This window comes from Phocoena phocoena, chromosome 16 (genome assembly GCF_963924675.1).
Source record: "Phocoena phocoena chromosome 16, mPhoPho1.1, whole genome shotgun sequence".
NCBI classification, from domain to species: Eukaryota; Metazoa; Chordata; class Mammalia; order Artiodactyla; family Phocoenidae; genus Phocoena; species Phocoena phocoena.
In genome coordinates, this window is record NC_089234.1 from 52938574 (window position 1) to 52952832 (window position 14259).

Consider the following 14259-nt stretch of genomic DNA (forward strand, 5'->3'; position numbering starts at 1 on the left):
AGAAGATGTGGAGAGCAAACAATCACATTGTAAGAGAGTTAACCCTAATTTTAAAAAAACTCATAAAATGTAAGAAATAAGAGGGAGGCTATTGTTTTAAAAAAAGTTGACTCTGTAATTCAAGAATATTATTTGTTCTAGAAAAAAATGTGACTCAGTATTATAGATAAGAAAAATACATTCTAGTTAAATTATTTAATTGTAAGTATTAAAGTAACGGGCACATGCAGAGGGGAAAAAAGTCATTTACCAGGAGAAAAAGTCAAGGTGGCATTAGAGTTCTCCACAAACATTCAATTCCAGAAGACAATTGTAAATTGTACAATATCCATAAAATTTGGAAGCAAAGAAGGGTGACCCAAGATAATAAATTAGAGCAAAGCTGTCTTTTGCATACATACTGGCAAGCAGCCCATGTTCTCAAACACTTACAAATTAGAGATAATCATATAATATACATATATATATATATATATATATATATATATATATATATAGAACTGCTTCTGGAGTAACAAGTACTTTATGAAGAAATTCAAGAAAATCAGGATTGAAGAAGTTGTGGTAATCAATAGGTTAGCCTTCAGTTTATATTGATATGAAACTAAGGCTAAGCAACCAAGAAAATATGTTTACAAAACAAAATATATATAAATCTTGGCAATGAAAGAATAATGATTTACTAAAATCTTTGAAATGTTAGTAAAGGGAATGTTGAAGGAAGGATAAGAATGCTAATTTGATAATATTTAAAAGAAGAGAGTAAGTAGATAGTCTCAAATTAAACTGTGGTTTATTTTAGTTAAAACAATGATGTTTGATAAAACTGTTTTTCTTTCTTAACTTTAGAGCATCACTTAGCTCTAAGTGACAATGATTTATCTCGTTTAGTGATCACTTTAGTTTTTTTTTTTTGTTTTTTTGCGGTACGTGAGCCTCTCACTGTTGTGGCCTCTCCCCTTGCGGAGCGCAGGCTCAGCGGCCACGGCTCACGGTCCCAGCTGCTCCGCGGCATGTGGGATCTTCCTGGACTGGGGCACGAACCCGCGTCCCCTGCATCGGCAGGCGGACTCTCAACCACTGTGCCACCAGGGAAGCCCTGATCACTTTAGTTTTACATCAGCGACAATTTTTTGTTTCTCTCAATTGGGCTAAAGCTGAATGTAAAACACTTTTCCAGAATTCTCTTTGTTGATCTTTCTATCCATGTGCATAGAGATAGACCTGAAATATTCTTCTCATAATACTGATGGTCATTTCTGGTCATAGGATTTGGGTTAATAGGGTGCTTTCATTTAATGTTATTTCAAATTATACTAAACATATATAATTTCAAAATATTAGGGCCAATTTCATTATAAATCAAACTATCAGTTTCTTTATTTTTTTCTTGCTCCTGAAGGTATTGCACTGATAACGACAGCCAGAAAGGTCAGCAGCCAATTTCCCCAGGTTCATTCTTCCTAGAGACGGAGTGCCAGCAATCATTCAATGGCTAGCTAGGAGTAGCAGGAAGTCTTTTTAGTAATATCCCCACACATCCATCAGAATTATTGGTGTGCTGATATGTCCCAGGAAATCTTGTTGCTCCTCAGTGATAACAAGGACTCTGGATATGTCAATCAGATCCTGTCATTGTAATTATTTCCCATATTGTCATAGCTGAGATGAAGCTGCAGCTCTACCACAATAAACATGTTATAATTAGTTCTGCTAACAGCATTTTGTAAAGAAGAGCTTATTGTTAAGTGAAATTTATTTTTGCATGGGTACCAAGTCATGCCTTCTCCATTTTGCCTGGCATTTCTTTGTTTATAATTGATAGGTGAACATTTACTAGTTTCATGTCTTTGGAATTAAAGAATCAATGGCAGATTTTCGGCTGTGTGGATGATTGATGTAATTCACAGCTTGGATTTGTATAGTGTAAGGAACAAGGAGTGTTTGTCACACGTACTCTGCAAACCCCTGTCACATGGATAGAGACATGGTAGGATGAAGAAGCATGTTGGGCATCTTAGATTCAGGAGTTCTTTATCTTGCATCCTAGGTCTTTGACTTATCTTGTAATCTTAAACAATTTACTCAATGTTTCTGAAACTCAATTCTAACTTTTAAAAAAGCATAAATAAAAGTGCAGAAGTGATTCTTTCATATATCAAACAACTTTTGTTTTGACTGTGCTTTTGAAAGGTTGAATTCCAGTTTCATTAAGAACATCATGACTAAGTATTTTAATTAAAGGTAGGAGTATATGATAGTGCTTCTTTATGTTGAATTTTAATGTCCACCTGGAAACTGTGATTTTTGTTTTAGAAAATGAATAAAAAGTTAAGAGACTGAACAGCTTTAAGGTACAATCCCTGTATCATATATTTGTTAAAATAGGAACACAGCAATGATTTAGGTAGACTCTTTTCTGATGATCAGTACATAAAGATACGTTGTCAGCATAGTATAGTATTTAGGCCACTAAATATCCATTAGCATTTTAATAAAATAAATAGTCCCTATTAATAAATAAAAGTGCTAGGATTATTTATTTCAAAATGCCAAAATAAACACAATGCTCACTAAAATATTTGGAAATACAAAGATGACAGATAAAAAACAGAAAAGCACATTTCCAAACCCTGTTGTCTGGACTAGATGTCGCAGCTGTGGCAGAGCCTCAAAGACTATACCAGAACCTGAACTCTAACCCTTTCCATTTTCCTTACCCTTCCCCATGAGCTCCAAATTGGTGGCTGGAAAGGGGCAGCAGTACTTAATCTGTAATTCCTAATGTCACAGGATGCAGAACAGCTGACCCAGTGAGTGATTTTTCCTAAGTCTGAATTTACAGGTTCCAAGCTAGAGGCAGACTGCTCCTCACTGGGGGTTGCTTGCTTAGTCAGGGAGCATCCCCAGATGCAGCAGTTTGCACTGTACCTGAAAACACCGCAGAGTTTACTCACAGAATATGCACAGTCCCTTTAATCCTGGAACAGAACTTCACTGAAATATTTTGCAAAGTATCTGTCCTTCAACAGGTGACAGAATACTAGTAGTACTTTTGTCCTTTGGTGATCCTAGATCACCTTTAACAGGATCACCATATGATCTATATTTTTAAATAAAATAATCCATCAAATCATCTTTCAGCCTTGTGAAGAATCTTCATGGTATTGAATAAAATCAGAGACTGAGTCACGAGATGAGAAAAGCTGAAGTTCTGTGTTACACAAACTTCAAAATCCTATAATTCCTGTGTTATAAGATTGCAAACACCAGAGTCTTTGACAAGAATAATATAGGCAATGCAAGGAGCAAGTCAAACAAAAATGGATATGCATACTACACTTTTGGAGATGACCCATTCCTCCAGAAACAAAATGTTCTGTATCATGTCAATCAACAAGGTAAAGTGAAAGTATCATTAGGCTGAAAGAAATAGGATGCTGAAGTTCTGGTAGTAGCAGGTCCACTGGTTACTGGCAGTATATCTTTGGCTCTAATTTCATAGTCCTAAATTTCCCCATTGTTTAGATGAGAGATTATTAGAGTTTTCAAGTAGGAAAAGTTATAATCTTTAGGGAATGGAGGCAAAATTCATTTTTTGCTCAATTTGAGATTCCTTTTCTTTTTACCATTATTACTTAAAAATTAGACAATCACTCAATCAGCTTCTCACTGGAACTGAGGACATTTAGATCAGATATGTAAAATGATAGTCTTTCAGGCTTCCCTGGTGGCTCATTGGTTAAGAATCCGCCTGCCAATGCAGGGGACACGTGTTCGGGCTCTGGCCCGGGAAGATCGCACATGCTGCGGAGCAGCAAAGCCTGTGCGCCACAACTACTGAAGCCCCTACACCTAGAGCCCGTGCTCCACAACAAGAGAAGCCACCGCAATGAGAAGCCTGCGCACCACAGCAAAGAGTAGCCCCTGCTTGCTGCAACTAAAGAAAGCCCACATGCAGCAACAAAGACCCAATGCAGCCATAAATAAACAAACAAACAAACAAATAAAGAAATTTATATTAAAAAAAAAACGATAGTCTTTCCAAAAGAATGCCAAAGCAGCCAGAGGAGTTGTACAGAAAATACTGCATGCCTAGCATAAAGTAAGGCTTATGCTGAAACCCTGGTAACTTGGTTTACTCCTCTCTTTTTTTCTTGCATGCAAAACATCAGCATAGTTCGTTGGCTGTACCCTTACGATGCATCCAGGCTTCAGGCACTTCTGACTACTCTCACCATCCCACCTCAGTCCATGACCTATCATTTCTTGCCTGGATTCTTAGCATTGTTGGTGTCCCTGCTTCCACCTTTCTCCCCAACAGTCTAATATTAACACAATAGCCAGAGCCTTCCTTTAAAAGCAAAAGGTGTTACTTCTTCGATCAGAATCCCTCAGCAATTTCCAGTCTTACCCCAAATGAAAGCTAAGGTCCTTACATTGACCTCACTGCCCCCTTGTTAGTTAACGCTATTTCTTCTACATCTCTGAACTCAACTCCTACCTCTCCCACTTCCATAAACTTTGCTTCAGCCACACTGGACACTGATTCGTCAACACGCCAAGCATCCTTTAACCTCTAGAAATGTTCACTTGATGTTTTCTCTGTTTGAACCTATTCTTCTAAATACAATTGTGATTTGTCACTCATCTGCTTTAAGGCTGTGTTCAGATGTCACTTTATGGACATACATGTAGTGGTGGCGGCCAGGAAGGAGTGAGGGGCTTTCTATAATTACCTCAAAAGAAATAGCAACTTTCTACCATTTCTGTCAATATCTATCATCATTTCTGTCTTTATAGCATATACAGTCATCATTACATATTATCTTCATAATATATTTTGTCTACCTTTCCTCTCTAAGCTGAAAGGATCTTCTTTTGGTTTTACTCTCTGGTGTATTTTTAATGCTTATATAGTATCTAGCATGGAGCAGATGCCCAATAATGTCTACTGAACGAATGAACCCACTTGGGATTGACATGTACACACTGCTGTATTTAAAATAGATAACCAACAAGGATCTACTGTGTAGCACAGGGAACACTGCTCAATATTCTGTAATAACCTAAATAGTAAAAAAAATTGAAAAAGAATAGGTACATGTATATGTATAACTGAATCACTTTGCTGTACCCCTGAAACTAACACAACATTGTTAATCAACTATGCTCCAGTAGAAAATAAAAATTAAAAAAATGAGAGGTACTAGGTGATGCATCCACTCCAGTCTGCTAGCCAGGGTTCTCCCTGTCATATGTCCCTTCTCTTCTTTAAGAAAAAGCTACTCTCATACCAGAATCACAACCTCCAGGAATTACTTTCAGGATAGAGCAGAATTCTTAGAGTTTATATTGATAACCCATTTATTATTGTAAACCAGCTGTCAATGGATTCTGATAAGTTCTTCTTCCTTGTATTCCATCATGTATATCCAGTGCAAACTCCTTCTATATTCTTTACCCCAACAAAACTCTCCACTAATTTACTCCTTCCTGAACCCTTCTGTTAGTGTTTCTCTTTCATGATTGTCACACTGCTCTGTGTTCTCAGCCTACTTACTGATTGGTCTTCTTATCACCTATTTGTTTTTGCTGAAGACACTGTTTCTCTCCAGTTTCCTCAAATGTGTCTGGTGTATTTTCTCATGTCCTATAAAGCAAGACTGAGGGAGCTTATCTTTCCTTTCCTTGTCCTTTTGTCTGACATTACCACTAGAAAATCATATCTCTTACATCATGTCCAACTTACAAGTCACACCATTTTATTTATGTTATATTAAATCAGTACTATATTTCTTTCCTTTGTGGTTTCTATCAAAAATGTAATTGTTTTATTAATTTTTATATAATTGCATTATTTCTCCTTGGATGTATATGACATACTGTAGGATTTAATAACTGTTTTATGAGATAATGACTTTTTATTTTTTTAAAAAATGCTTTGTGTTACTTTGAAGTTAATACTGTGAAACAACACTCTCCTTTGCAATATTGTAATTTATAAGAAACATATATTTGGTCATTCAGTTGAGAAGAATATATTTCTGATATATATTTGGTCTTTGTCCGTGGTTCCTGGCTTGCAGCTCCCAAAAACCTATGTTCAAACCCCCCAGATGGGATCTCCACATCTTTCAGAAATGTAATATATGTTCCTAAATTATTTAACTCTCCCTTTATCTGCAACAGCTGTTTCCAAACTTTACTTTTAGTTAATAGTTATTTTTAATCTGAGAGTTCAATCATCATTTGCTTGAGAAAGCTCTTACTGGTTCCCCCTGGATTAATTTCCCTTGACATATATTCTCATAGCACCTTCAGTTTTTCTTTGTGGCTTAACTTATCACCCTATTGATTACTTGTTCAATGTTTAACTTTCCCATAAAAATTAAATCTCCATAAAGAATGGTTATTATATTTACCTATTTCATAGTTGTACCTTTAGTCCCAATACAGCTTTTTCTCATAGCACGTTTTCAAAAATATTTCTCTGCAATCAAAGACAATTTTCCTTTACAACAGAAACAAGAAAGGATGAAAATGGCATCTTCTTCTCTCAACCTAATTGTCCTTTTAATCCTCAAAATCCATTGTCATCCAATTCATTAGTCAGGACGGTTTGCTCAGAGTAACCTACACTCATTGACCCTACTGTGATGTTAACACAGGCCTGTAATGAACTAAATGCATAAACTCCTCTTCCTATTTTAACCCATTCCTGCCTTCAGACTCAGTTCAAGACTTCGTTGTCCTAAGAAGAGGAAGAACAATATAGGAGGAATATTACAGTCTTGAAGGCAGATTAACTATGTTTCTAAACCCATCTCTTCAACTTAATGGCTATGAACTTTGGAAATTTGTAATATATTGAGCCTCACAATTCTTACCCTTGTCCTGTATATAATTACAAAATCTGCCTTAATGTATTTTGTGAAGGCTTTTAAACAATACGTGCTGAAAGTGCCTGATAATTATGACATAACACTCAATATCTGTTAAATCTCCCTAGTGGAATAGGGATCTTTTCCTCTCCTCTTCTGACTTCCTTGTTTTAGCTCAATGCTGGGGGAATATCTGCTCATAAGATTAGCCCCTCTGTTTTGGAGGGCAGTTAATTTGATTGGAAAATTTTCTGGGCTAAAGTCAACTAAGGGCTGTGTATGTATGTATGTATTTATTTATGTTTACTGTGTTAAAGGAGGGAGTAGGCTCTGCTCTTCCTCTTCCAATTTTAGTTTTCTGTTATATGTGCACTCTGGACAGTCTGTGTTCTGAAGCCAGCAATGCCATATTTGCTCATGTAATAGGTGGATTTACAGAATGCTCCATAGTCGCAACTGTTCTGAATTAAAGTAGGGCTCAAGAACCTTCTCTCAGGCTCGCAGGCCAAGGCTAGATGTGCCTGGCATTCTAGCTATGTGCTGATTTTTATTGTGGTATAGCTATTTTTCAGTTGAAGCTTTATTATAATATGTTCATTTTCATTAAAGCTCTTAGCAAGTTTTTGTTTAGAGCTTCAGTTACTTTTTTAGTTCATTTTGGAGTTAGAAAGATTTGGGTTCAAAGCCTAATTATTTTTATTCTTATTTCTGTGAGGAATTTTTTAGGCTTATTGACTATATCACTTATCCCATCTATGAAATGAGGAACATTACATCCATATCTAGGAAGGTTTTTAATCACAGTTTCAATTTCAGTGCTTGTGATTGGTCTGTTTATATTTTCTATTTCTTCCTGGTTCAGTCTCAGAAGGTTGTGCTTTTCTGTGAATTTGTCCATTTCTTCAGGGTTGTCCATTTTATTGACATATAGTTGCTTGTAGTAATCTCTCAATATCCTTTTTATTGGATATAGTTGCTTGTAGTAATCTCTCATGATCCTTTGTATTTCTGCAGTGTCAGTTGTTACTTCTCCGTTTTCATTTCTAATTCTGTTGATTTGAGTCTTCTCCCTTTTTTTCTTGATGAGTCTGGCTAATGGTTTATCAATTTTGTTTATCTTCTCAAAGTACCAGCTTTTAGTTTTATTGATCTTTGCTATCGTTTCCTTCATTTCTTTTTCATTTATTTCTGATCTAATCTTTATGATTTCTTTCCTTCTGCTAACTTTGGGGTTTTTTTTGTTCTTTCTCTAATTGCTTTAGGTGTAACGTTAGGTTGTTTATATGAGATGTTTCTTGTTTCTAGAGGTAGGATTGTATTGCTGTAAAACTTCCCTCTTAGAACTGCTTTTGCTGCATCCCATAGGTTTGGGGTTGTCGTGTTTTCATTGTCGTTTGTTTCTAGGTATTTTTTAATTTCCTCTTTGATTTCCTCAGTGATCTCTTGGTTATTTAGTAGTGTATTGTTCAGCCTCCATGTGTTTGTATTTTTTACAGTTTTTTTCCTGTAATTGATATATAGTCTCATAGCATTGTGGTCAGAAAAGGTACTTGATATGATTTCACTTTTCTTAAATTTACCAAGGCTTGATTTGTGACCCAAGATATGATCTGTCCTGGAGAATGTTCCATGAGTACTTGAGAAGAAAGTGTATTCTGTTGTTTTGGGATGGAATGTTCTATAAATATCAGTTAAATCCATCTTGTTTAATGTAGCATTTAAAGCTTGTGTTTTCTTATTTGTTTTCATTTTGGATGATCAGTCCATTGGTGAAAGTGGGGAAACATAGTCCCTACTATGTTTGTGTTACTGTTGATTACCCCTTTTATGGCTGTTAGCATTTGCCTTATGTATTGAGGTGCTCCTATGTTGGGTGCATAAATGTTTACAATTGTTGTATCTTCTTCTTGGATTGATCCCTTGATCGTTATGTAGTGTCCTTCTTTTTCTCTTGTAATAGTCTTTGTTTTAAAGTCTATTTTGTCTGATAATGAGAATTGCTACTCCAGCTTTCTTTTGATTTCCATTTGCATGGAATATCTTTTTCCATCCCCTCACTTTCAGTCTGTATGTGTCCCTAGGTCTGAAGTGTGTCTCTTGAAGACAGCATATATACGGGTCTTATTTTTGTATCCATTTAGCCAGTCTAAATAGCATTTAATGCATTTACCGTTAAGGTAATTATTGCATTATTTAATGCATTTATTAAATGCATTATTTAATGCATTTACCGTTAAGGTAAGGTAATTATTGATATGTATGTTCCTATTACCATCTTCTTAACGGTTTTGGGTTTGTTATTGTAGGTCTTTTCCTTCTCTTGTGTTTCCTGCCTAGAGAAGTTCCTTTAGCATTTATTGTAAAGCGGGTTTGGTGGTGCTAAATTCTCTTAGCTTTTGCTTTTCTGTAAAGGTTTTAATTTCTCTCTCAAATCTGAATGAGATCCTTGTTGGGTAGAGAAAATCTTGATTGTAGGTTTTTCCCTTTCATCACTTTAAAGATGTCCTGCTGCTCCCTTCTGTCTTGCAGAGTTTCTGTTGAAAGATTAGATGTTAACCTTATGGGGATTCCCTTGTATGTTATTTGTTGCTTTTCCTTGCTGCTTTTAATGTTGTTTCTTTGCATTTAATTTTTGATAGTTTGATTTATGTGTTTTGGCATGTTTCTCTTTGCATTTATCCTGTATGGGACTCTCTGCGCTTCCTAGACTTGATTGACTATTTCCTTTCCCATATTAGGGAAGTTTTCAACTATAATCTCTTCACATATTTTCTGAGTCCCTTTTTTTTTCCTCTTCTTCTACTGGGACCCCTATAAATAAAACGTTGGTGTGTTTACTGTTGTCCCAGAGGTCTCTGAGACTGTCCTGAATTGTTTTCATTCTTTTTTCATTATTCTGCTCTGCAGTAATTATTTCCAATATTTTATGTTCCGGGTCACTTAGCCGTTCTTCTGCATCAGTTATTCTGCTATTGATTCCTTGTAGAGAATTTTTAATCTCATTTATTGTGTTGTTCATCATTGTTTGTTTGCTCTTTAGTTCTTCTAGGTCCTTGTTAAGTGTTTCTTGTATTTTCTTCATACTATCTCCAAGATTTTGGATCATCTTTACTGTCACTATTCTCAATTCTTTTTCAGGTAGACTGCCTATTTCCTCTTCATTTGTTAGGTCTGGTGGGTTTTTACCTTTCTCCTTCATCTGCTGCGTATTTCTCTGTCTTCTCGTTTAGCTTAACTTACTGTGTTTAGGGTCTCCTTTTCACAGGCGCATGTTCGTAGTTCCCACTGTTTTTGGTGTCTGCCCCCTGTTCGTAAGGTTTTTTCAGTGGGTTGTGTAGGCTTCCTGGTGGAGGGGACTGGTGCCTGTGTTCTGGTGGATGAGGCTCGATCTTGTCTTTCTGGTGGGCAGGACCGTGTCTAGTAGTGTGTTTTGGCGTGTCTGTGACCTTATTATGATTTTAAACAGCCTCTCTGCTCATGGGTGGAGTTGTGTTCCTGTCTTGCTAGTTGTTTGGCATGGGGCATCCAGCACTGGAGTTTGCTGGCCATTGTGAGGAGTTCGGTGTTAGCGTTGAGATGGAGATCCTCTGGAGAGCTCTTGCCGATTGATATTATGTGGGGCCGGGAGGTCTCTGGTGGTCCAACGTCCTGAGCTTAGCTCTCCCATCTCAGAGGCTCAGGCCTGACACCAGGCCGGAGCACCACGACCCTGTCAGCCACATGGCTCAGAAGAAAAGGGAGAAAAAAAAAGAAAATAAGAAAGAAAAAGTAAATAAATAAGTTAAAATAAATAATCCCTAAAATAAATAAAGTTATTAAAATAAAATTATTAAAAGTAAAAAAAAAAATTAAGTAATTAAGAAAAAAAAGAAAGAAGAGAGCAACCAAACCAAAAAACAAATCTACCAGTGATAACAAGCACTAAAAAACTATACTAAAAAAAAAATTAAAAATCAACCAAAAAATAAACCAAGACAGAATCTTAGGACAAATGGTGAAAGCAAAGCTATACAGACAAAATCACACAAAAATGCATGCATATACACACTCACAAAAAGAGAAAAAAAATATGTATATATATATATATTTTACATATATATATTAAAAAAAAGGAGAGCAAACAAATCAATAAACAAATCTGCCAGTGATAATAAACTCTAAATACTAAGTTAAGATAAATGTAAAACTAGAAACAAATTAGATGCAGAAAGCAAACCCCAAGTCTTAAGTTGCTCCCAAAGTCCACTGCCTCAATTTTGGGATGATTCGTCGTCTATTCAGGTATTCCACAGGTGCAGGGTACATAAAGTTGATTATGGAGATTTAATCCTCTGTTCCTGAGGCTGCTGGGAGAAATTTCCCTTCCTCTTCTTTGTTCACACAGCTCCTGGGGTTCAGCTTTGGATTTGGCCCTGCCTCTGCCTGTAAGTCACCGGAGGGCATCTGTTCCCTGCCCAGACAGGACCAGGTTAAAGTAGCAGCTGACTGGGGGCTCTGGCTCACTTAGGCTTTGGGGAGGGAGGGGTATGGAATGCGTGGTGAGTGTGTGGCAGCAGAGGCCAGAATGATGTTGTACCAGCCTGAGGTGTGCCTGTGTTCTCCCAGGGAACGTGTCCCTGAGTCATGGGACCCTGGCAGTAGCGGGCTGCACAGGCTCCTAGGAGGGGAGGTGTGGATAGTGACCTGTGCTTGCACACAGGCTTCTTGGTGGCTGCAGGAGCAGCCATAGCATTTCATGCCCATTTCTGGTGTCCGCGCTGATAGCCGCAGCTTGTGCCCGTCTCTGGAGCTCTTTTCAGTGGTGCTCTGAATCCTCTCTCCTCACACACCCTGAAACAATGGTCTCTTGCTTCTTCGGCAGGTCCAGACTTTTTCCTGGACTCCTTCCCAGCTAGCTGTGGTGCACTAGCCCCCTTCAGGCTGTGTAATCGCAGCCAACCCTAGTCCTCTCCCTGGGGTCTGACCTCCGAAGCTGGAGCCTCAGTTCCCATCCCCTTCTTGGCTGGTGAGTGCTGGTTGGCACCGATCCTCTGTGCGGGTATCTGTCCTCTTTGCACTCTGCACCCCTGTTGCAGTGCTCTCTTCCGTGGTTCTGAAGCTTTCCCCTGACGACCCCCTGTCTCCACCGGTGAAAGGGCTTCTTAGTGTGTGGAAACCTTTCTTCCTTCACAGCTCCCTCCCAGAGGTGCAGATCTCATCTCTATTCTTTTGTCTCTGTTTTTTCTTTTTTCCTTTTGCCCTACCCAGGTACGTGGGGTGTTTCTTGCCTTTTGGGAAGTCTGAGGTCTTCGACCAGCATTCAGTAGGTGTTCCGTAGGAGTTGTTCCACATGTAGATGTATTTCTGATGTATTTGTGGGGAGGAAGGTGATCTCCACGTGCTACTCTTCCGCCATCTTGAAGGTCCCTAGGCTGATCAAGTATTTATTCTTTTTTTTTTAACATCTTTATTTGAGTATAATTGCTTTGCAATGGTGTGTTAGTTTCTGCTTTATAACAAAGTGAATCAGCTATACATATACATATAACCGCATATCTCCTCCCTCTTGCGTCTCACTTCCACCCTCCTTATCCCACCCCTCTAGGTGGACACAAAGCACCGAGCTGATCTCCCTATGCTGTGCGGCTGCTTCCCACTAGCTATTTTACATTTTGTAGTGTATGTATGTCCACATGCATTTAATCTTAAATGTGGGGAAAAATGAAAAGAATGTCACATTAGTGTGGGAAGAAACGAAGTCAGCTAGCCACTTGGTGCTCGTAGGTAATATATCTATGACAAAACCTCACAGAAAGGTCTGAAATATACAAAAAGAAGACAAATGCCAGGGAAATACTAAACAAAATATAATAAAGTGTTGTGTGGGTATATTAATGTTAGACAAAAAAGAATTTAAGGCAGAAACAGTTTAAAAAGGACACTACAAAATAATGGAGTTTATAAATCAAAATTAAGAAGTCACATATGTAGCTAATAATATTAGACAGCAGTGTGATACACAAAGCAAATTTTCAGTGTTGCTGTCAGTTGTAATAAGCCTTCAATCACAGAGTTTGAACTAGCTATAATATCTTACAAATATAGAACATCTAGACAACACTTAGTACAATTAAGAATGATTTAAAAAATAGTGAGCGATTATGTTTTCCACCAAGCTTGATTATATATGTATATGTATACTCATATGTATGTGTATATTTATTATGAATATATGTATACATATGCAATGTGTATATGTATGTGTGTAGTACAAATCCAAAACAGATAATTAACATTCTTTTCATTCACTGCATGATCAAATGTAAATTTAAAAAGTAAAATTGTCAAGCCAACATATTACAATGTAATGAATTTCCAAGAAGTGATATCAGAAAGGTATATGCTCCTGTTGATCATAATTGTACATAATTCATCCAGTAATATCATACATTTTACATGTACAGTGAAAATATACATAACAAAAGGCATGCAAAAACATTAATATTTTATTAATTTATAATTAATTCATTTATTTGTTTTTGGCTGCATTGGATCTTCATTGTGGCATGCAGACTTTCTGTATTTGTGGCGAGCGGGGGCTACTCTTCTTTGCAGTGTGCAGGCTTCTCATTGCGGTGGCTTCTCATTGTGGAGCACGGGGCTCTAGGTGTGGGGGCTTTAGTAGTTGTGGCTCATGGGCTCTAGAGTACAGGCTCAGTAGTTGTGGTGCCCGGGCTTAGTTGCTCTGCGGCATGTGGTATCTTCCCAGACCAGGGCTCGAACCTGTGTCCCTGGCATTGGCAGGAAGATTCTTTACCACTGCACCACCAGGGAAGTCTTTAATTTATAATACTATAAATTTAAAAGTATTGCACAAACCAATTTACAATTATATATATATACTTAATTGATAGCGAATTATTACACTTGAAAACTTAAGGGCTTCAGCGAAGTAGTATTTAAAATGAAGTTATTGGGCTTCCCTGGTGGTTCAGTGGTTGGGGGTCCGCCTGCCAATGCAGGGGACACGGGTTCGAGCCCTGGTCTGGGAGGATCCCACGTGCTGCGGAGCAACTAAGCCCGTGCACCACAACTACTGGAGCCCGTGCTCCACAGTGGGGAGAGGCCGCCGCAGTGAGAAGCCAGTGCACCGCAATGAAGAGCCCCCTCTCTCTGCAGCTGGGGAGAGCCCGGGTGCAGCAGCGAAGACTCAACGCAGCCAAAAATAAATAAATAACTTTATTAAAAAAAAAAAATTAAGTTATTATTTGAAAAGACATGTGTTGATAAAACAGTTATTTAAAAGGAATATTATAACAAACCTAAGAAAGATAGAATGGAGAATATAAAAGTATGTGCATAATTAATAAAATAGAAAAAAATAAAAAATAGGAAA